The following is a 21,763-nucleotide window of genomic DNA, read 5'->3' on the forward strand; positions in this document are numbered from 1 at the left end:
GTTTGTGCTAGCTCTTTGAAACTTGACACAATAAAGTAGCTCCATGTTCTATCTCTATGGTATGTTTCCTATTGATGTAGCCCTAAGCAGAGACTGGCGCAAATCACTTTCATTGAATGGGGTTGACAATCTTCCAAAAAACTAAGAGTTTCCTGAAATCTCAGCACACATTTTTTCCCCCAAACTTGATGACACTTTCAGGTAATGATCAGCACCCCAATCCCACTTGGCTCACCAAATTTCATTCTTCTAGGTTAAACCGTTCGTTGGCAGTAACAGTTTTAATTTTTTGGTTTCACTCTGTTTTCTCCTATATGGATACATGTAGTTGGAACTCTAAATCAAACACGGTTTGTGCTAGCTCTTTGAAACTTGACACAATAAAGTAGCTCCAAGTTCTATCTCTATGGTTTGTTTCCTATTGATGTAGCCCTAAGCAGAGACTGGCGCAAATCACTTTCATGGAAAGGGGTTGCCATCTTCCAAAAAACTACGAGTTTCCTGAAATCTCAGCACACATTTTTTCACCCAATCTTGATGACACTTTCATGTAATGATCAGCACCCCAATCCCACTTGGCTCACCAAATTTCGTTCTTCTAGGTTAAACGGTTCGTTGGCAGTAAAGTTTTAACTTTTAGGTTTCACTCTGTTTTCTCCTATATGGATACATGTAGTTGGAACTCTCAATCAAACACGGTTTGTGCTAGCTCTTTGAAACTTGACACAATAAAGTAGCTCCAAGATCTATCTCTATGGTTTGTTTCCTATTGATGTAGCCCTAAGCAGAGACTGGCGCATATCACTTTCGTTTAAAGGGGTTGCCAAGGTTCCAAAAAATTACGAGTTTCCTGAAATCTCAGCACACATTTTTTTCACCCAATCTTGATGACACTTTCAGGTAATGATCAGTACACCAATCCACTTGGCTCACCAAATTTCGTTCTTCTAGGTTAAACCGTTCGTTGGCAGTAACAGTTTTAATTTTTAGGTTTCACTCTGTTTTCTCCTATATGGATACATGTAGTTGGAACTCTAAATCAAACACGGTTTGTGCTAGCTCTTTGAAACTTGACACAATAAAGTAGCTCCAAGTTCTATCTCTATGGTTTGTTTCCTACTGATGTAGCCCTAAGCAGCGACTGGAGCAAATCACTTTAATGGAAAGGGGTTGCCAATCTTCCAAAAAACTGCGAGTTTCCTGAAATCTCAGCACAAATTTTTTCACCCAATCTTGATGACACTTTCAGGTAATGATCAGCACCCCAATCCCACTTGGCTCACCAAATTTCGTTCTTCTAGGTTAAACCGTTCATTGGCAATAACAGTTTTAATTTTTAGGTTTCACTCTGTTTTCTCCTATATGGATACATGTAGTTGGAACTCTAAATCAAACACGGTTTGTGCTAGCTCTTTGCAACTTTACACAATAAAGTAGCTCCAAGTTCTATCTCTATGGTTTGTTTCCTATTGATGTAGCCCTAAACAGAGACTGGCGCAAATCACTTTCATGGAAAGGGGTTTCCAATCTTCCAAAAAACTACGAGTTTCCTGAAATCTCACCACACATTTTTTCACCCAATCTTGATGACACTTTCAGGTAATGATCAGCACCCCAATCCCACTTGGCTCACCAAATTTTGTTCTTCTAGGTTAAACCGTTCGTTGGCAGTAACAGTTTTAACTTTTAGGTTTCACTCTGTTTTCTCCTATATGGATACATGTAGTTGGAACTCTAAATCAAACACGGTTTGTGATAGCTCTTTGAAACTTAACACAATAAAGTAGCTCCAAGTTCTATCTCTATTTTTTGTTTCCTATTGATGTAGCCCTAAGCACAGACTGGCGCAAATCACTTTCATGGAAAGGGGTTGACAATCTTCCAAAAAACTGCGAGTTTCCTGAAATCTCAGCACACATTTTTTCACCCAATCTTGATGACACTTTCAGGTAATGATCAGTACCCCAATCCCACTTGGCTCACCAAATTTCGTTCTTCAAGGTTAAACCGTTCGTTGGCAGTAAGAGTATTAATTTTTAGGTTTCACTCTGTTTTCTCCTATATGGATACGTGTATTTGGAACTCTAAATCAAACACGGTGTGTGCTAGCTCTTTGAAACTTGACACAATAAAGTAGCTCCAAGTTCTATCTCTATGGTTTGTTTCCTATTGACGTAGCCCTAAGCAGAGACTGGCACAAATCACTTTCATGGAAAGGGGTTGCCAATCTTCCAAAAAACTGCTAGTTTCCTGAAATCTCACCACACATTTTTTCACCCAATCTTGATGACACTTTCAGGTAATGATCAGTACCCCAATCCCACTTGGCTCACCAAATTTCGTTCTTCTAGGTTAAACCGTTCATTGGCAGTAACAGTTTTAATTTTTAGGTTTCACTCTGTTTTCTCCTATATGGATACATGTAGTTGGAACTCTAAATCAAACACGGTTTGTGCTAGCTCTTTGAAACTTGACACAATAAAGTATCTCCAAGTTCTATCTCTATGGTTTGTTTCCTATTGATGTAGCCCTAAGCAGAGACTGGCGCAAATCACTTTCATGGAAAGGGGTTGCCATCTTCCAAAAAACTAAGAGTTTCCTGAAATCTCAGCACACAGTTTTTCACCCAATCTTGATGACACTTTCAGGTAATGATCAGTACCCCAATCCCACTTGGCTCACCAAATTTCGTTCTTCTAGGTTAAACCGTTCATTGGCAGTAACAGTTTAGTTTTTAGGTTTCACTCTGTTTTCTCCTATATGGATACATGTAGTTGGAACTCTAAATCAAGCACGGTTTGTGCTAGCTCTTTGAAACTTGACACAATAATGTAGCTCCAAGTTCTATCTCTATGGTTTGTTTCCTGTTGATGTAGCCCTAAGCAGAGACTGGCGCAAATCACTTTCATGGAAAGGGGTTGCCAATCTTCCAAAAAACTACGAGTTTCCTGAAATCTCAGCAAACATTTTTTCACCCAATCTTGATGACACTTTCAGGTAATGATCAGTACCCCAATCCCACTTGGCTCACTAAATTTCGTTCTTCTAGGTTAAACCGTTCGTTGGCAGTAACAGTTTTAATTTTTAGGTTTCACTCTGTTTTCTCCTATATGGATACATGTAGTTGGAACTCTAAATCAAACACGGTTTTTGCTAGCTCTTTGAAACTTGACACAATAAAGTAGCTCCAAGTTCTATCTATCTCTATGGTTTGTTTCCTATTGATGTAGCCCTAAGCAGAGACTGGCGCAAATCACTTTCATTTAAAGGGGTTGCCAAGCTTCCAAAAAACTACGAGTTTCCTGAAATCTCAGCACACATTTTTTCACCCAATCTTGATGACACTTTCAGGTAATGATCAGGACCCCAATTCCACTTGGCTCACCAAATTTCGTTCTTCTAGGTTAAACCGTTCGTTGGCAGTAACAGTTTTAACTTTTAGGTTTCACTCAATTTTCTCCTATATGAATACATGTAGTTGGAACTCTAAATCCAACACGGTTTGTGCTAGCTCTTTGAAACTTGACACAATAAAGTAGCTCCATCTTCTATCTCTATGGTTTGTTTCCTATTGATGTAGCCCTAAGCAGAGACTGGCGCAAATCACTTTCATGGAAAGGGGTTGCCAGGCTTTCAAAAAACTACGAGTTTCCTGAAATCTCAGCACACATTTTTACACCCAAACTTGATGACACTTTCAGGTAATGATCAGTACAACAAATCCCACTTGGGTTATCAAGTTTCTTTCTTTTAGTTTTAACCATTCTTTGGCGCTAACAGTTTTAATTTTTAGGTTTCACTCTGTTTTCTCCTATATGGATACATGTAGTTGGAACTCTAAATCAAACACGGTTTGTGCTAGCTCTTTAAAACTTGACACAATAAAGTAGCTCCAAGTTCTATCTCTATGGTTTGTTTCCTGTTGATGTAGCCCTAAGCAGAGACTGGCGCAAATCACTTTAATGGAAAGGGGTTGCCAATCTTCCAAAAAACTAAGAGTTTCCTGAAATCTCAGCACACATTTTTTCAACCAATCTTGATGACACTTTCAGGTAATGATCAGCACCCCAGTCCCACTTGGCTCACCAAATTTCGTTCTTCTAGGTTAAACAGTTCGTTGGCAGTAACAGTTTTAATTTTTAGGTTTCACTCAATTTTCTCCTATATGAATACATGTATTTGGAACTCTAAATCCAACACGGTTTGTGCTAGCTCTTTGAAACTTGACACAATAAAGTAGCTCCATGTTCTATCTCTATGGTTTGTTTCCTATTGATGTAGCACTAAGCAGAGACTGGCGCAAATCACTTTCATGGAAAGGGGTTGCCAATCTTCCAAAAAACTACGAGTTTCCTGAAATCTCAGCACACATTTTTTCACCCAATCTTGATGACACTTTCAGGTAATGATCAGTACCCCAATCCCACTTGGCTCACCAAATTTCGTTCTTCTAGGTTAAACCGTTCGTTGGCAGTAACAGTTTTAATTTTTAGGTTTCACTCTGTTTTCTCCTATATGGATACATGTAGTTGGAACTCTAAATCAAACACGGTTTGTGCTAGCTCTTTGAAACTTGACACAATAAAGTAGCTCCAAGTTCTATCTCTATGGTTTGTTTCCTATTGATGTAGCCCTAAGAAGAGACTGGCGCAAATCACTTTCATGGAAAAAGGTTGCCAGTCTTCCAAAAAACTGCTAGTTTCCTGAAATCTCAGCACACATTTTTTACCCAATCTTGATGACACTTTCAGGTAATGATCAGTACCCCATTCCCACTTGGCTCACCAAATTTCGTTCTTCTAGGTTAAACCGTTCGTTGGCAGTAACAGTTTTAATTTTTAGGTTTCACTCTGTTTTCTCCTATATGGATACATGTAGTTGGAACTCTAAATCAAACACGGTTTGTGCTAGCTCTTTGAAACTTGACACAATAAAGTAGCTCCAAGTTCTATCTATCTCTATGGTTTGTTTCCTATTGATGTAGCCCTAAGCAGAGACTGGCGCAAATCATTTTCATTTAAAGGGGTTGCCAAGCTTCCAAAAAACTACGAGTTTCCTGAAATGTCAAAACACATTTTTTCACCCAATCTTCATGACACTTTCAGGTAATGATCAGTACCCCAATCCCACTTGGCTCACCAAATTTCGTTATTCTAGGTTAAACCGTTCGTTGGCAGTAACAGTTTTAACTTTTAGGTTTCACTCAATTTTCTCCTATATGAATACATGTAGTTGGAACTCTAAATCAAACACGGTTTGTGCTAGCTTTTTGAAACTTGACACAGTAAAGTAGCTCCAAGTTGTATCTCTATGGATTGTTTCCTATTGATGTAGCCCTAAGCAGAGACTGGTGCAAATCACTTTCATGGAAAGGGGTTGCCAATCTTCCAAAAAACTACGAGTTTCCTGAAATCTCAGCACACATTTTTTCACCCAATCTTGATGACACTTTCAGGTAATGATCAGTACCCCAATCCCACTTGGCTCACCAAATTTCGTTCTTCTAGGTTAAACCGTTCGTTGGCAGTAACAGTTTTAACTTTTAGGTTTCACTCAATTATCTCCTATATGAATACATGTAGTTGGAACTCTAAATCAAACACGGTTTGTGCTAGCTTTTTGAAACTTGACACAGTAAAGTAGCTCCAAGTTGTATCTCTATGGATTGTTTCCTATTGATGTAGCCCTAAGCAGAGACTGGTGCAAATCACTTTCATGGAAAGGGGTTGCCAATCTTCCAAAAAACTACGAGTTTCCTGAAATCTCAGCACACATTTTTTCACCCAATCTTGATGACACTTTCAGGTAATGATCAGTACCCCATTCCCACTTGGCTCACCAAATTTGTTCTTCTAGGTTAAACCGTTCGTTGGCAGTAACAGTTTTAATTTTTAGGTTTCACTCTGTTTTCTCCTATATGGATACATGTAGTTGGAACTCTAAATCAAACACGGTTTGTGCTAGCTCTTTGAAACTTGACACAATAAAGTAGCTCCAAGTTCTATCTCTATGGTTTGTTTCCTATTGATGTAGCCCTAAGCAGAGACTGGCGCAAATCACTTTCATGGAAAGGGGTTGCCAATCTTCCAAAAAACTACGAGTTTCCTGAAATCGCAGCACACATTTTTTCACCCAATCTTGATGAAACTTTCAGGTAATGATCAGTACCCCAATCCCACTTGGCTCACCAAATTTCGTTCTTCTAGGTTAAACCGTTCGTTGGCAGTAAAGAGTTTTAGTTTTAGGTTTCACTCTGTTTTCTCCTATATGGATACATGTAGTTGGAACTCTAAATGAAACACGGTTTGTGCTAGCTCTTTGAAACTTGACACAATAAAGTAGCTCCAAGTTCTATCTCTATGGTTTGTTTCCTGTTGATGTAGCCCTAAGCAGAGACTGGCGCAAATCACTTTCATGGAAAGGGGTTGCCAGTCTTCCAAAAAACTGTTAGTTTCCTGAAATCTCAGCACACATTTTTTCACCCAATCTTGATGACACTTTCAGGTAATGATCAGTACCCCATTCCCACTTGGCTCACCAAATTTCGTTCTTCTAGGTTAAACCGTTCGTTGGCAGTAACAGTTTTAATTTTTAGGTTTCACTCTGTTTTCTCCTATATGGATACATGTAGTTGGAACTCTAAATCAAACACGGTTTGTGCTACCTCTTTGAAACTTGACACAATAAAGTAGCTCCAAGTTCTATCTCTATGGTTTGTTTCCTATTGATGTAGCCCTAAGCAGAGACTGGCGCAAATCACTTTCATGGAAAGGGGTTGCCATCTTCCAAAATATTACGAGTTTCCTGAAATCTCAGCACACATTTTTTCACCCAATCTTTACGACACTTTCAGGTAATGATCAGTACCCCAATCCCACTTGGCTCACCAAATTTCGTTCTTCTAGATTAAACCGTTCGTTGGCAGTATCAGTTTTAACTTTTAGGTTTCACTCAATTTTCTCGTATATGAATACATGTAGTTGGAACTCTAAATCCAACCTGGTTTTTGCTAGCTCTTTGAAACTTGACACAATAAAGTAGCTCCAAGTTCTATCTATCTCTATGGTTTGTTTCCTATTGATGTAGCCCTAAGCAGAGACTGGCGCAAATCACTTTCATTTAAAGGGGTTGCCAAGCTTCCAAAAAACTACGAGTTTCCTGAAATCTCAGCACACATTTTTTCACCCAATCTTGATGACACTTTCAGGTAATGATCAGTACCCCAATCCCACTTGGCTCACCAAATTTCGTTCTTCTAGGTTAAACCGTTCGTTGGCAGTAACAGTTTTAGTTTTTAGGTTTCACTCTGTTTTCTCCTATATGGATACATGTAGTTGGAACTCTAAATCAAGCACGGTTTGTGCTAGCTCTTTGAAACTTGACACAATAAAGTAGCTCCAAGTTCTATCTCTATGGTTTGTTTCCTGTTGATGTAGCCCTAAGCAGAGACTGGCGCAAATCACTTTCATGGAAAGGGGTTGCCAATCTTCCAAAAAACTGCGAGTTTCCTGAAATCTGAGCACATATTTTTTCACCCAATCTTGATGACACTTTCAGGTAATGATCAGTACAACACATCCCACTTGGGTCACCGAGTTTCTTTCTTTTAGGTTAAACCGTTCTTTGGCGCTAACAGTTTTAATTTTTAGGTTTCACTCTGTTTTCTCCTATATGGATACATGTAGTTGGAACTCTAAATCAAACACGGTTTGTGCTAGCTCTTTGAAAATTGACACAATAAAGTACCTCCAAGTTCTATCTCCATGGTTTGTTTCCTATTGATGTAGCCCTAAGCAGAGACTGGCGCAAATCACTTTCATGGAAAGGGGTTGCCAATCTTCCAAAAAACTGCGAGTTTCCTGAAATCTGAGCACATATTTTTTCACCCAATCTTGATGACACTTTCAGGTAATGATCAGTACCCCAATCCCACTTGGCTCACCAAATTTCGTTCTTCTAGGTTAAACCGTTCATTGGCAGTAACAGTTTTAGTTTTTAGGTTTCACTCTGTTTTCTCCTATATGGATACATGTAGTTGGAACTCTAAGTCAAGCACGGTTTGTGCTAGCTCTTTGAAACTTGCCACAATAAAGTAGCTCCAAGTTCTATCTCTATGGTTTGTTTCCTATTGATGTAGCCCTAAGCAGAGACTGGCACATATCACTTTCATGGAAAGGGGTTGCCAATCTTCCAAAAAACTACGAGTTTCCTGAAATCTCAGCAAACATTTTTTCACCCAATCTTGATGACACTTTCAGGTAATGATCAGCACCCCAATCCCACTTGGCTCACTAAATTTCGTTCTTCTAGGTTAAACCGTTCGTTGGCAGTAACAGTTTTAATTTTTAGGTTTCACTCTGTTTTCTCCTATATGGATACATGTAGTTGGAACTCTAAATCAAACACGGTTTTGGCTAGCTCTTTGAAACTTGACACAATAAAGTAGCTCCAAGTTCTATCTATCTCTATGATTTGTTTCCTATTGATGTAGCCCTAAGCAGAGACTGGCGCAAATCACTTTCATTTAAAGGGGTTGCCAAGCTTCCAAAAAACTACGAGTTTCCTGAAATCTCAGCACACATTTTTTCACCCAATCTTGATGACACTTTCAGGTAATGATCAGTACCCCAATCCCACTTGGCTCACCAAATTTCGTTCTTCTAGGTTAAACCGTTCGTTGGCAGTATCAGTTTTAACTTTTAGGTTTCACTCAATTTTCTCCTATATGAATACATGTAGTTGGAACTCTAAATCCAACCTGGTTTTTGCTAGCTCTTTGAAACTTGACACAATAAAGTAGCTCCAAGTTCTATCTATCTCTATGGTTTGTTTCCTATTGATGTAGCCCTAAGCAGAGACTGGCGCAAATCACTTTCATTTAAAGGGGTTGCCAAGCTTCCAAAAAACTACGAGTTTCCTGAAATCTCAGCACACATTTTTTCACCCAATCTTGATGACACTTTCAGGTAATGATCAGTACCCCAATCCCACTTGGCTCACCAAATTTCGTTCTTCTAGGTTAAACCGTTCGTTGGCAGTAACAGTTTTAATTTTTAGGTTTCACTCTGTTTTCTCCTATATGGATACATGTAGTTGGAACTCTAAATCAAACACGGTTTTTGCTACATCTTTGAAACTTGACACAATAAAGTAGCTCCAAGTTCTATCTCTATGGTTTGTTTCCTATTGATGTAGCCCTAAGCAGAGACTGGCGCAAATCACTTTCATGGAAAGGGGTTGCCAATCTTCCAAAAAACTGCGATTTCCTGAAATCTCAGCACACATTTTTTCACCCAATCTTGATGACACTTTCAGGTAATGATCAGTACCCCAATCTCACTTGGCTCACCAAATTTCGTTCTTCTAGGTTAAACCGTTCATTGGCAGTAACAGTTTTAGTTTTTAGGTTTCACTCTGTTTTCTCCTATATGGATACATGTAGTTGGAACTCTAAATCAAGCACGGTTTGTGCTAGCTCTTTGAAACTTGACACAATAAAGTAGCTCCAAGTTCTATCTCTATGGTTTGTTTCCTGTTGATGTAGCCCTAAGAAGAGACTGGCGAAAATCACTTTCATGGAAAGGGGTTGCCAATCTTCCAAAAAACTACGAGTTTCCTGAAATCTCAGCAAACATTTTTTCACCCAATATTGAAGACACTTTCAGGTAATGATCAGTACCCCAATCCCACTTGGCTCACTAAATTTCGTTCTTCTAGGTTAAACCGTTCGTTGGCAGTAACAGTTTTAATTTTTAGGTTTCACTCTGTTTTCTCCTATATGGATACATGTAGTTGGAACTCTAAATCAAACACGGTTTTTGCTAGCTCTTTGAAACTTGACACAATAAAGTAGCTCCAAGTTCTATCTATCTCTATGGTTTGTTTCCTATTGATGTAGCCCTAAGCAGAGACTGGCGCAAATCACTTTCATTTAAAGGGGTTGCCAAGCTTCCAAAAAACTACGAGTTTCCTGAAATCTCAGCACACATTTTTTCACCCAATCTTGATGACACTTTCAGGTAATGATCAGTACCCCAATACCACTTGGCTCACCAAATTTCGTTCTTCTAGGTTAAACCGTTCGTTGGCAGTAACAGTTTTAATTTTTAGGTTTCACTCTGTTTTCTCCTATATGGATACATGTATTTGGAACTCTAAATCAAACACGGTTTGTGCTAGCTCTTTGAAACTTGACACAATAAAGTAGCTCCAAGTTCTATCTCTATGGTTTGTTTCCTATTGATGTAGCCGTAAGCAGAGACTGGCTCAAATCACTTTCATGGAAAGGCGTTGCCAGTCTTCCAAAAAACTGCTAGTTTCCTGAAATCTCAGCACACATTTTTTACCCAAACTTGATGACACTTTCAGGTAATGATCAGTACCCCATTCCCACTTGGCTCACCAAATTTCGTTCTTCTAGGTTAAACCGTTCGTTGGCAGTAACAGTTTTAATTTTTAGGTTTCACTCTGTTTTCTCCTATATGGATACATGTAGTTGGAACTCTAAATCAAACACGGTTTGTGCTAGCTCTTCGAAACTTGACACAATAAAGTAGCTCCAAGTTCTATCTCTATGGTTTGTTTCCTATTGATGTAGCCCTAAGCAGAGACTGGCGCAAATCACTTTCATGGAAAGGGGTTGCCATCTTCCAAAAAACTACGAGTTTCCTGAAATCTCAGCACACATTTTTTCACCCAATCTTGATGACACTTTCAGTTAATGATCAGTACCCCAATCCCACTTGGCTTACCAAATTTCGTTCTTCTAGGTTAAACCGTTCGTTGGCAGTAAAGAGTTTTAGTTTTTAGGTTTCACTCTGTTTTCTCCTATATGGATACATGTAGTTGGAACTCTAAATCAAGCACGGTTTGTGCTAGCTCTTTGAAACTTGACACAATAAAGTAGCTCCAAGTTCTATCTCTATGGTTTGTTTCCTGTTGATATAGCCCTAAGCAGAGACTGGCGCAAATCACTTTCATGGAAAGGGGTTGCCAATCTTCCAAAAAAGTACGAGTTTCCTGAAATCTCAGCAAACATTTTTACACCCAATCTTGATGACACTTTCAGGTAATGATCAGTACCCCAATCTCACTTGGCTCACTAAATTTCGTTCTTCTAGGTTAAACCGTTCGTTGGCAGTAACAGTTTTAATTTTTAGGTTTCACTCTGTTTTCTCCTATATGGATACATGTAGTTGGAACTCTAAATCAAACACGGTTTTTGTTAGCTCTTTGCAACTTGACACAATAAAGTAGCTCCAAGTTCTATCTATCTCTATGTTTTGTTTCCTATTGATGTAGCCCTAAGCAGAGACTGGCGCAAATCACTTTCATTTAAAGGGGTTGCCAAGCTTCCAAAAAACTATGAGTTTCCTGAAATCTCAGCACACATTTTTTCACCCAATCTTGATGACACTTTCAGGTAATGATCAGTACCCCAATCCCACTTGGCTCACCAAATTTCGTTCTTCTAGGTTAAACCGTTCGTTGGCAGTAACAGTTTTAACTTTTAGGTTTCACTCAATTTTCTCCTATATGAATACATGTAGTTGGAACTCTAAATCAAACACGGTTTGTGCTAGCTTTTTGAAACTTGACACAATAAAGTAGCTCCAAGTTCTATCTCTATGGATTGTTTCCTATTGATGTAGCCCTAAGCAGAGACTGGCGCAAATCACTTTCATGGAAAGGGGTTGCCAATCTTCCAAAAAACTACGAGTTTCATGAAATCTCAGCACACATTTTTTCACCCAATCTTTACGACACTTTCAGGTAATGATCAGTACCCCAATCCCACTTGGCTCACCAAATTTCGTTCTTCTAGGTTAAACCGTTCGTTGGCAGTAACAGTTTTAACTTTTAGGTTTCACTCAATTTTCTCCTATATGAATACATGTAGTTGGAACTCTAAATCCAACACGGTTTTTGCTAGCTCTTTGAAACTTGACACAATAAAGTAGCTCCAAGTTCTATCTATCTCTATGGTTTGTTTCCTATTGATGTAGCCCTAAGCAGAGACTGGCGCAAATCACTTTCATTTAAAAGGGTTGCCAAGCTTCCAAAATACTACGAGTTTCCTGAAATCTCAGCACACATTTTTTCACCCAATCTTGATGACACTTTCAGGTAATGATCAGTACCCCAATCCCACTTGGCTCACCAAATTTCGTTCTTCTAGGTTAAACCGTTCGTTGGCAGTAACAGTTTTAGTTTTTAGGTTTCACTCTGTTTTCTCCTATATGGATACATGTAGTTGGAACTCTAAATCAAACACGGTTTGTGCTAGCTCTTTGAAACTTGACACAATAAAGTAGCTCCAAGTTCTATCTCTATGGTTTTTTTTCCTATTGATGTAGCCCTAAGCAGAGACTGGCGCAAATCACTTTCATTTAAAGGGGTTGCCAAGCTTCCAAAAAACTACGAGTTTCCTGAAATCTCAGCACACATTTTTTCACCCAATCTTGATGACACTTTCAGGTAATGATCAGTACAACAAATCCCACTTGGGTCACCAAGTTTCTCTCTTTTAGGTTAAACCGTTCGTTGGCAGTAACAGTTTTAATTTTTAGGTTTCTCTCTGTTTTCTCCTATATGGATACATGTAGTTGGAACTCTAAATGAAACACGGTTTGTGCTAGCTCTTTGAAACTTGACACAATAAAGTAGCTCCAAGTTCTCTCTCTATGGTTTGTTTCCTATTGATGTAGCCCTAAGCAGAGACTGGCGCAAATCACTTTCATGGAAAGGGGTTGCCAATCTTCCAAAAAACTGCGAGTTTCCTGAAATCTCAGCACACATTTTTTCACCCAATCTTGATGACACTTTCCGGTAATGATCAGTACCCCAATCCCACTTGGCTCACCAAATTTCGTTCTTCTAGGTTAAACCGTTCATTGGCAGTAACAGTTTTAATTTTTAGGTTTCACTCTGTTTTCTCCTATATGGATACATGTAGTTGGAACTCTAAATCAAACACGGTTTGTGCTAGCTCTTTGAAAATTCACACAATAAAGTAGCTCCAAGTTCTATCTCTATGGTTTGTTTCCTATTGATGTAGCCCTAAGCAGAGACTGGCGCAAATCACTTTCATGGAAAGGGGTTGCCATCTTCCAAAAAACTACGAGTTTCCTGAAATCTCAGCACACATTTTTTCACCCAATCTTGATGACACTTTCAGGTAATGATCAGTACCCCAATCCCACTTGGCTCACCAAATTTCGTTCTTCTAGGTTAAACCGTTCGTTGGCAGTAACAGTTTTAATTTTTAGGTTTCACTCTGTTTTCTCCTATATGGATACATGTTGTTGGAACTCTAAATCAAACACGGTTTTTGCTAGCTCTTTGAAACTTGACACAATAAAGTAGCTCCAAGTTCTATCTCTATGGTTTGTTTCCTATTGATGTAGCCCTAAGCAGAGACTGGCGCAAAACACTTTCATTTAAAGGGGTTGCCAAGCTTCCAAAAAACTGCGAGTTTCCTGAAATCTCAGCACACATTTTTTCACCCAAACTTGATGACAATTTCAGGTAATGATCAGTACAACAAATCCCACTTGGGTCACCAAGTTTCGTTCTTCTAGGTTAAACCGTTCGTTGGCAGTAACAGTTTTAATTTTTAGGTTTCACTGTGTTTTCTCCTATATGGATACATGTAGTTGGAACTCTAAATCAAACACGGTTTGTGCTAGCTCTTTGAAACTTGACACAATAAAGTAGCTCCATGTTCTATCTCTATGGTATGTTTCCTATTGATGTAGCCCTAAGCAGAGACTGGCGCAAATCACTTTCATTGAATGGGGTTGACAATCTTCCAAAAAACTAAGAGTTTCCTGAAATCTCAGCACACATTTTTTCCCCCAAACTTGATGACACTTTCAGGTAATGATCAGCACCCCAATCCCACTTGGCTCACCAAATTTCATTCTTCTAGGTTAAACCGTTCGTTGGCAGTAACAGTTTTAATTTTTTGGTTTCACTCTGTTTTCTCCTATATGGATACATGTAGTTGGAACTCTAAATCAAACACGGTTTGTGCTAGCTCTTTGAAACTTGACACAATAAAGTAGCTCCAAGTTCTATCTCTATGGTTTTTTTCCTATTGATGTAGCCCTAAGCAGAGACTGGCGCAAATCACTTTCATGGAAAGGGGTTGCCATCTTCCAAAAAACTACGAGTTTCCTGAAATCTCAGCACACATTTTTTCACCCAATCTTGATGACACTTTCATGTAATGATCAGCACCCCAATCCCACTTGGCTCACCAAATTTCGTTCTTCTAGGTTAAACGGTTCGTTGGCAGTAAAGTTTTAACTTTTAGGTTTCACTCTGTTTTCTCCTATATGGATACATGTAGTTGGAACTCTCAATCAAACACGGTTTGTGCTAGCTCTTTGAAACTTGACACAATAAAGTAGCTCCAAGATCTATCTCTATGGTTTGTTTCCTATTGATGTAGCCCTAAGCAGAGACTGGCGCATATCACTTTCGTTTAAAGGGGTTGCCAAGGTTCCAAAAAATTACGAGTTTCCTGAAATCTCAGCACACATTTTTTTCACCCAATCTTGATGACACTTTCAGGTAATGATCAGTACACCAATCCACTTGGCTCACCAAATTTCGTTCTTCTAGGTTAAACCGTTCGTTGGCAGTAACAGTTTTAATTTTTAGGTTTCACTCTGTTTTCTCCTATATGGATACATGTAGTTGGAACTCTAAATCAAACACGGTTTGTGCTAGCTCTTTGAAACTTGACACAATAAAGTAGCTCCAAGTTCTATCTCTATGGTTTGTTTCCTACTGATGTAGCCCTAAGCAGCGACTGGAGCAAATCACTTTAATGGAAAGGGGTTGCCAATCTTCCAAAAAACTGCGAGTTTCCTGAAATCTCAGCACAAATTTTTTCACCCAATCTTGATGACACTTTCAGGTAATGATCAGCACCCCAATCCCACTTGGCTCACCAAATTTCGTTCTTCTAGGTTAAACCGTTCATTGGCAATAACAGTTTTAATTTTTAGGTTTCACTCTGTTTTCTCCTATATGGATACATGTAGTTGGAACTCTAAATCAAACACGGTTTGTGCTAGCTCTTTGCAACTTTACACAATAAAGTAGCTCCAAGTTCTATCTCTATGGTTTGTTTCCTATTGATGTAGCCCTAAACAGAGACTGGCGCAAATCACTTTCATGGAAAGGGGTTGCCAATCTTCCAAAAAACTACGAGTTTCCTGAAATCTCACCACACATTTTTTCACCCAATCTTGATGACACTTTCAGGTAATGATCAGCACCCCAATCCCACTTGGCTCACCAAATTTTGTTCTTCTAGGTTAAACCGTTCGTTGGCAGTAACAGTTTTAACTTTTAGGTTTCACTCTGTTTTCTCCTATATGGATACATGTAGTTGGAACTCTAAATCAAACACGGTTTTTGCTAGCTCTTTGAAACTTGACACAATAAAGTAGCTCCAAGTTCTATCTCTATTTTTTGTTTCCTATTGATGTAGCCCTAAGCACAGACTGGCGCAAATCACTTTCATGGAAAGGGGTTGACAATCTTCCAAAAAACTGCGAGTTTCCTGAAATCTCAGCACACATTTTTTCACCCAATCTTGATGACACTTTCAGGTAATGATCAGTACCCCAATCCCACTTGGCTCACCAAATTTTGTTCTTCAAGGTTAAACCGTTCGTTGGCAGTAACAGTATTAATTTTTAGGTTTCACTCTGTTTTCTCCTATATGGATACGTGTAGTTGGAACTCTAAATCAAACACGGTGTGTGCTAGCTCTTTGAAACTTGACACAATAAAGTAGCTCCAAGTTCTATCTCTATGGTTTGTTTCCTATTGACGTAGCCCTAAGCAGAGACTGGCACAAATCACTTTCATGGAAAGGGGTTGCCAATCTTCCAAAAAACTGCTAGTTTCCTGAAATCTCACCACACATTTTTTCACCCAATCTTGATGACACTTTCAGGTAATGATCAGTACCCCAATCCCACTTGGCTCACCAAATTTCGTTCTTCTAGGTTAAACCGTTCATTGGCAGTAACAGTTTTAATTTTTAGGTTTCACTCTGTTTTCTCCTATATGGATACATGTAGTTGGAACTCTAAATCAAACACGGTTTGTGCTAGCTCTTTGAAACTTGACACAATAAAGTAGCTCCAAGTTCTATCTCTATGGTTTGTTTCCTATTGATGTAGCCCTAAGCAGAGACTGGAGCAAATCACTTTCATGGAAAGGGGTTGCCAATCTTCCAAAAAACTGCGAGTTTCCTGAAATCTCAGCACACATTTTTTCACCCAATCTTGATGACACTTTCCGGTAATGATCAGTACCCCAATCCCACTTGGCTCACCAAATTTCGTTCTTCTAGGTTAAACCGTTCATTGGCAGTAACAGTTTTAATTTTTAGGTTTCACTCTGTTTTCTCCTATATGGATACATGTAGTTGGAACTCTAAATCAAACACGGTTTGTGCTAGCTCTTTGAAAATTCACACAATAAAGTAGCTCCAAGTTCTATCTCTATGGTTTGTTTCCTATTGATGTAGCCCTAAGTAGAGACTGGCGCAAATCACTTTCATGGAAAGGGGTTGCCATCTTCCAAAAAACTACGAGTTTCCTGAAATCTCAGCACACATTTTTTCACCCAATCTTGATGACACTTTCAGGTAATGATCAGTACCCCAATCCCACTTGGCTCACCAAATTTCGTTCTTCTAGGTTAAACCGTTCGTTGGCAGTAACAGTTTTAGTTTTTAGGTTTCACTCTGTTTTCTCCTATATGGATACATGTAGTTGGAACTCTAAATCAAACACGGTTTGTGCTAGCTCTTTGAAACTTGACACAATAAAGTAGCTCCAAGTTCTATCTCTATGGTTTTTTTTCCTATTGATGTAGCCCTAAGCAGAGACTGGCGCAAATCACTTTCATTTAAAGGGGTTGCCAAGCTTCCAAAAAACTACGAGTTTCCTGAAATCTCAGCACACATTTTTTCACCCAATCTTGATGACACTTTCAGGTAATGATCAGTACAACAAATCCCACTTGGGTCACCAAGTTTCTCTCTTTTAGGTTAAACCGTTCGTTGGCAGTAACAGTTTTAATTTTTAGGTTTCTCTCTGTTTTCTCCTATATGGATACATGTAGTTGGAACTCTAAATGAAACACGGTTTGTGCTAGCTCTTTGAAACTTGACACAATAAAGTAGCTCCAAGTTCTCTCTCTATGGTTTGTTTCCTATTGATGTAGCCCTAAGCAGAGACTGGCGCAAATCACTTTCATGGAAAGGGGTTGCCAATCTTCCAAAAAACTGCGAGTTTCCTGAAATCTCAGCACACATTTTTTCACCCAATCTTGATGACACTTTCCGGTAATGATCAGTACCCCAATCCCACTTGGCTCACCAAATTTCGTTCTTCTAGGTTAAACCGTTCATTGGCAGTAACAGTTTTAATTTTTAGGTTTCACTCTGTTTTCTCCTATATGGATACATGTAGTTGGAACTCTAAATCAAACACGGTTTGTGCTAGCTCTTTGAAAATTCACACAATAAAGTAGCTCCAAGTTCTATCTCTATGGTTTGTTTCCTATTGATGTAGCCCTAAGCAGAGACTGGCGCAAATCACTTTCATGGAAAGGGGTTGCCATCTTCCAAAAAACTACGAGATTCCTGAAATCTCAGCACACATTTTTTCACCCAATCTTGATGACACTTTCAGGTAATGATCAGTACCCCAATCCCACTTGGCTCACCAAATTTCGTTCTTCTAGGTTAAACCGTTCGTTGGCAGTAACAGTTTTAATTTTTAGGTTTCACTCTGTTTTCTCCTATATGGATACATGTTGTTGGAACTCTAAATCAAACACGGTTTTTGCTAGCTCTTTGAAACTTGACACAATAAAGTAGCTCCAAGTTCTATCTCTATGGTTTGTTTCCTATTGATGTAGCCCTAAGCAGAGACTGGCGCAAATCACTTTCATTTAAAGGGGTTGCCAAGCTTCCAAAAAACTGCGAGTTTCCTGAAATCTCAGCACACATTTTTTCACCCAAACTTGATGACAATTTCAGGTAATGATCAGTACAACAAATCCCACTTGGGTCACCAAGTTTCGTTCTTCTAGGTTAAACCGTTCGTTGGCAGTAACAGTTTTAATTTTTAGGTTTCACTGTGTTTTCTCCTATATGGATACATGTAGTTGGAACTCTAAATCAAACACGGTTTGTGCTAGCTCTTTGAAACTTGACACAATAAAGTAGCTCCATGTTCTATCTCTATGGTATGTTTCCTATTGATGTAGCCCTAAGCAGAGACTGGCGCAAATCACTTTCATTGAATGGGGTTGACAATCTTCCAAAAAACTAAGAGTTTCCTGAAATCTCAGCACACATTTTTTCCCCCAAACTTGATGACACTTTCAGGTAATGATCAGCACCCCAATCCCACTTGGCTCACCAAATTTCATTCTTCTAGGTTAAACCGTTCGTTGGCAGTAACAGTTTTAATTTTTTGGTTTCACTCTGTTTTCTCCTATATGGATACATGTAGTTGGAACTCTAAATCAAACACGGTTTGTGCTAGCTCTTTGAAACTTGACACAATAAAGTAGCTCCAAGTTCTATCTCTATGGTTTGTTTCCTATTGATGTAGCCCTAAGCAGAGACTGGCGCAAATCACTTTCATGGAAAGGGGTTGCCATCTTCCAAAAAACTACGAGTTTCCTGAAATCTCAGCACACATTTTTTCACCCAATCTTGATGACACTTTCATGTAATGATCAGCACCCCAATCCCACTTGGCTCACCAAATTTCGTTCTTCTAGGTTAAACGGTTCGTTGGCAGTAAAGTTTTAACTTTTAGGTTTCACTCTGTTTTCTCCTATATGGATACATGTAGTTGGAACTCTCAATCAAACACGGTTTGTGCTAGCTCTTTGAAACTTGACACAATAAAGTAGCTCCAAGATCTATCTCTATGGTTTGTTTCCTATTGATGTAGCCCTAAGCAGAGACTGGCGCATATCACTTTCATTTAAAGGGGTTGCCAAGGTTCCAAAAAATTACGAGTTTCCTGAAATCTCAGCACACATTTTTTTCACCCAATCTTGATGACACTTTCAGGTAATGATCAGTACACCAATCCACTTGGCTCACCAAATTTCGTTCTTCTAGGTTAAACCGTTCGTTGGCAGTAACAGTTTTAATTTTTAGGTTTCACTCTGTTTTCTCCTATATGGATACATGTAGTTGGAACTCTAAATCAAACACGGTTTGTGCTAGCTCTTTGAAACTTGACACAATAAAGTAGCTCCAAGTTCTATCTCTATGGTTTGTTTCCTACTGATGTAGCCCTAAGCAGCGACTGGAGCAAATCACTTTAATGGAAAGGGGTTGCCAATCTTCCAAAAAACTGCGAGTTTCCTGAAATCTCAGCACAAATTTTTTCACCCAATCTTGATGACACTTTCCGGTAATGATCAGTACCCCAATCCCACTTGGCTCACCAAATTTCGTTCTTCTAGGTTAAACCGTTCATAGGCAGTAACAGTTTTAATTTTTAGGTTTCACTCTGTTTTCTCCTATATGGATACATGTAGTTGGAACTCTAAATCAAACACGGTTTGTGCTAGCTCTTTGAAAATTCACACAATAAAGTAGCTCCAAGTTCTATCTCTATGGTTTGTTTCCTATTGATGTAGCCCTAAGCAGAGACTGGCGCAAATCACTTTCATGGAAAGGGGTTGCCATCTTCCAAAAAACTACGAGTTTCCTGAAATCTCAGCACACATTTTTTCACCCAATCTTGATGACACTTTCAGGTAATGATCAGTACCCCAATCCCACTTGGCTCACCAAATTTCGTTCTTCTAGGTTAAACCGTTCGTTGGCAGTAACAGTTTTAATTTTTAGGTTTCACTCTGTTTTCTCCTATATGGATACATGTTGTTGGAACTCTAAATCAAACACGGTTTTTGCTAGCTCTTTGAAACTTGACACAATAAAGTAGCTCCAAGTTCTATCTCTATGGTTTGTTTCCTATTGATGTAGCCCTAAGCAGAGACTGGCGCAAATCACTTTTATTTAAAGGGGTTGCCAAGCTTCCAAAAAACTGCGAGTTTCCTGAAATCTCAGCACACATTTTTTCACCCAAACTTGATGACAATTTCAGGTAATGATCAGTACAACAAATCCCACTTGGGTCACCAAGTTTCGTTCTTCTAGGTTAAACCGTTCGTTGGCAGTAACAGTTTTAATTTTTAGGTTTCACTGTGTTTTCTCCTATATGGATACATGTAGTTGGAACTCTAAATCAAACACGGTTTGTGCTAGCTCTTTGAAACTTGACACAATAAAGTAGCTCCATGTTCTATCTCTATGGTATGTTTCCTATTGATGTAGCCCTAAGCAGAGACTGGCGCAAATCACTTTCATTGAATGGGGTTGACAATCTTCCAAAAAACTAAGAGTTTCCTGAAATCTCAGCACACATTTTTTCCCCCAAACTTGATGACACTTTCAGGTAATGATCAGCACCCCAATCCCACTTGGCTCACCAAATTTCATTCTTCTAGGTTAAACCGTTCGTTGGCAGTAACAGTTTTAATTTTTTGGTTTCACTCTGTTTTCTCCTATATGGATACATGTAGTTGGAACTCTAAATCAAACACGGTTTGTGCTAGCTCTTTGAAACTTGACACAATAAAGTAGCTCCAAGTTCTCTCTCTATGGTTTGTTTCCTATTGATGTAGCCCTAAGCAGAGACTGGCGCAAATCACTTTCATGGAAAGGGGTTGCCAATCTTCCAAAAAACTGCGAGTTTCCTGAAATCTCAGCACACATTTTTTCACCCAATCTTGATGACACTTTCCGGTAATGATCAGTACCACAATCCCACTTGGCTCACCAAATTTCGTTCTTCTAGGTTAAACCGTTCATTGGCAGTAACAGTTTTAATTTTTAGGTTTCACTCTGTTTTCTCCTATATGGATACATGTAGTTGGAACTCTAAATCAAACACGGTTTGTGCTAGCTCTTTGAAAATTCACACAATAAAGTAGCTCCAAGTTCTATCTCTATGGTTTGTTTCCTATTGATGTAGCCCTAAGCAGAGACTGGCGCAAATCACTTTCATGGAAAGGGGTTGCCATCTTCCAAAAAACTACGAGATTCCTGAAATCTCAGCACACATTTTTTCACCCAATCTTGATGACACTTTCAGGTAATGATCAGTACCCCAATCCCACTTGGCTCACCAAATTTCGTTCTTCTAGGTTAAACCGTTCGTTGGCAGTAACAGTTTTAATTTTTAGGTTTCACTCTGTTTTCTCCTATATGGATACATGTTGTTGGAACTCTAAATCAAACACGGTTTTTGCTAGCTCTTTGAAACTTGACACAATAAAGTAGCTCCAAGTTCTATCTCTATGGTTTGTTTCCTATTGATGTAGCCCTAAGCAGAGACTGGCGCAAATCACTTTCATTTAAAGGGGTTGCCAAGCTTCCAAAAAACTGCGAGTTTCCTGAAATCTCAGCACACATTTTTTCACCCAAACTTGATGACAATTTCAGGTAATGATCAGTACAACAAATCCCACTTGGGTCACCAAGTTTCGTTCTTCTAGGTTAAACCGTTCGTTGGCAGTAACAGTTTTAATTTTTAGGTTTCACTGTGTTTTCTCCTATATGGATACATGTAGTTGGAACTCTAAATCAAACACGGTTTGTGCTAGCTCTTTGAAACTTGACACAATAAAGTAG

Source organism: Spermophilus citellus, assembly GCF_964194105.1.
Source record: "Spermophilus citellus genome assembly, contig: SCAFFOLD_53, whole genome shotgun sequence".
NCBI lineage: Eukaryota > Metazoa > Chordata > Mammalia > Rodentia > Sciuridae > Spermophilus > Spermophilus citellus.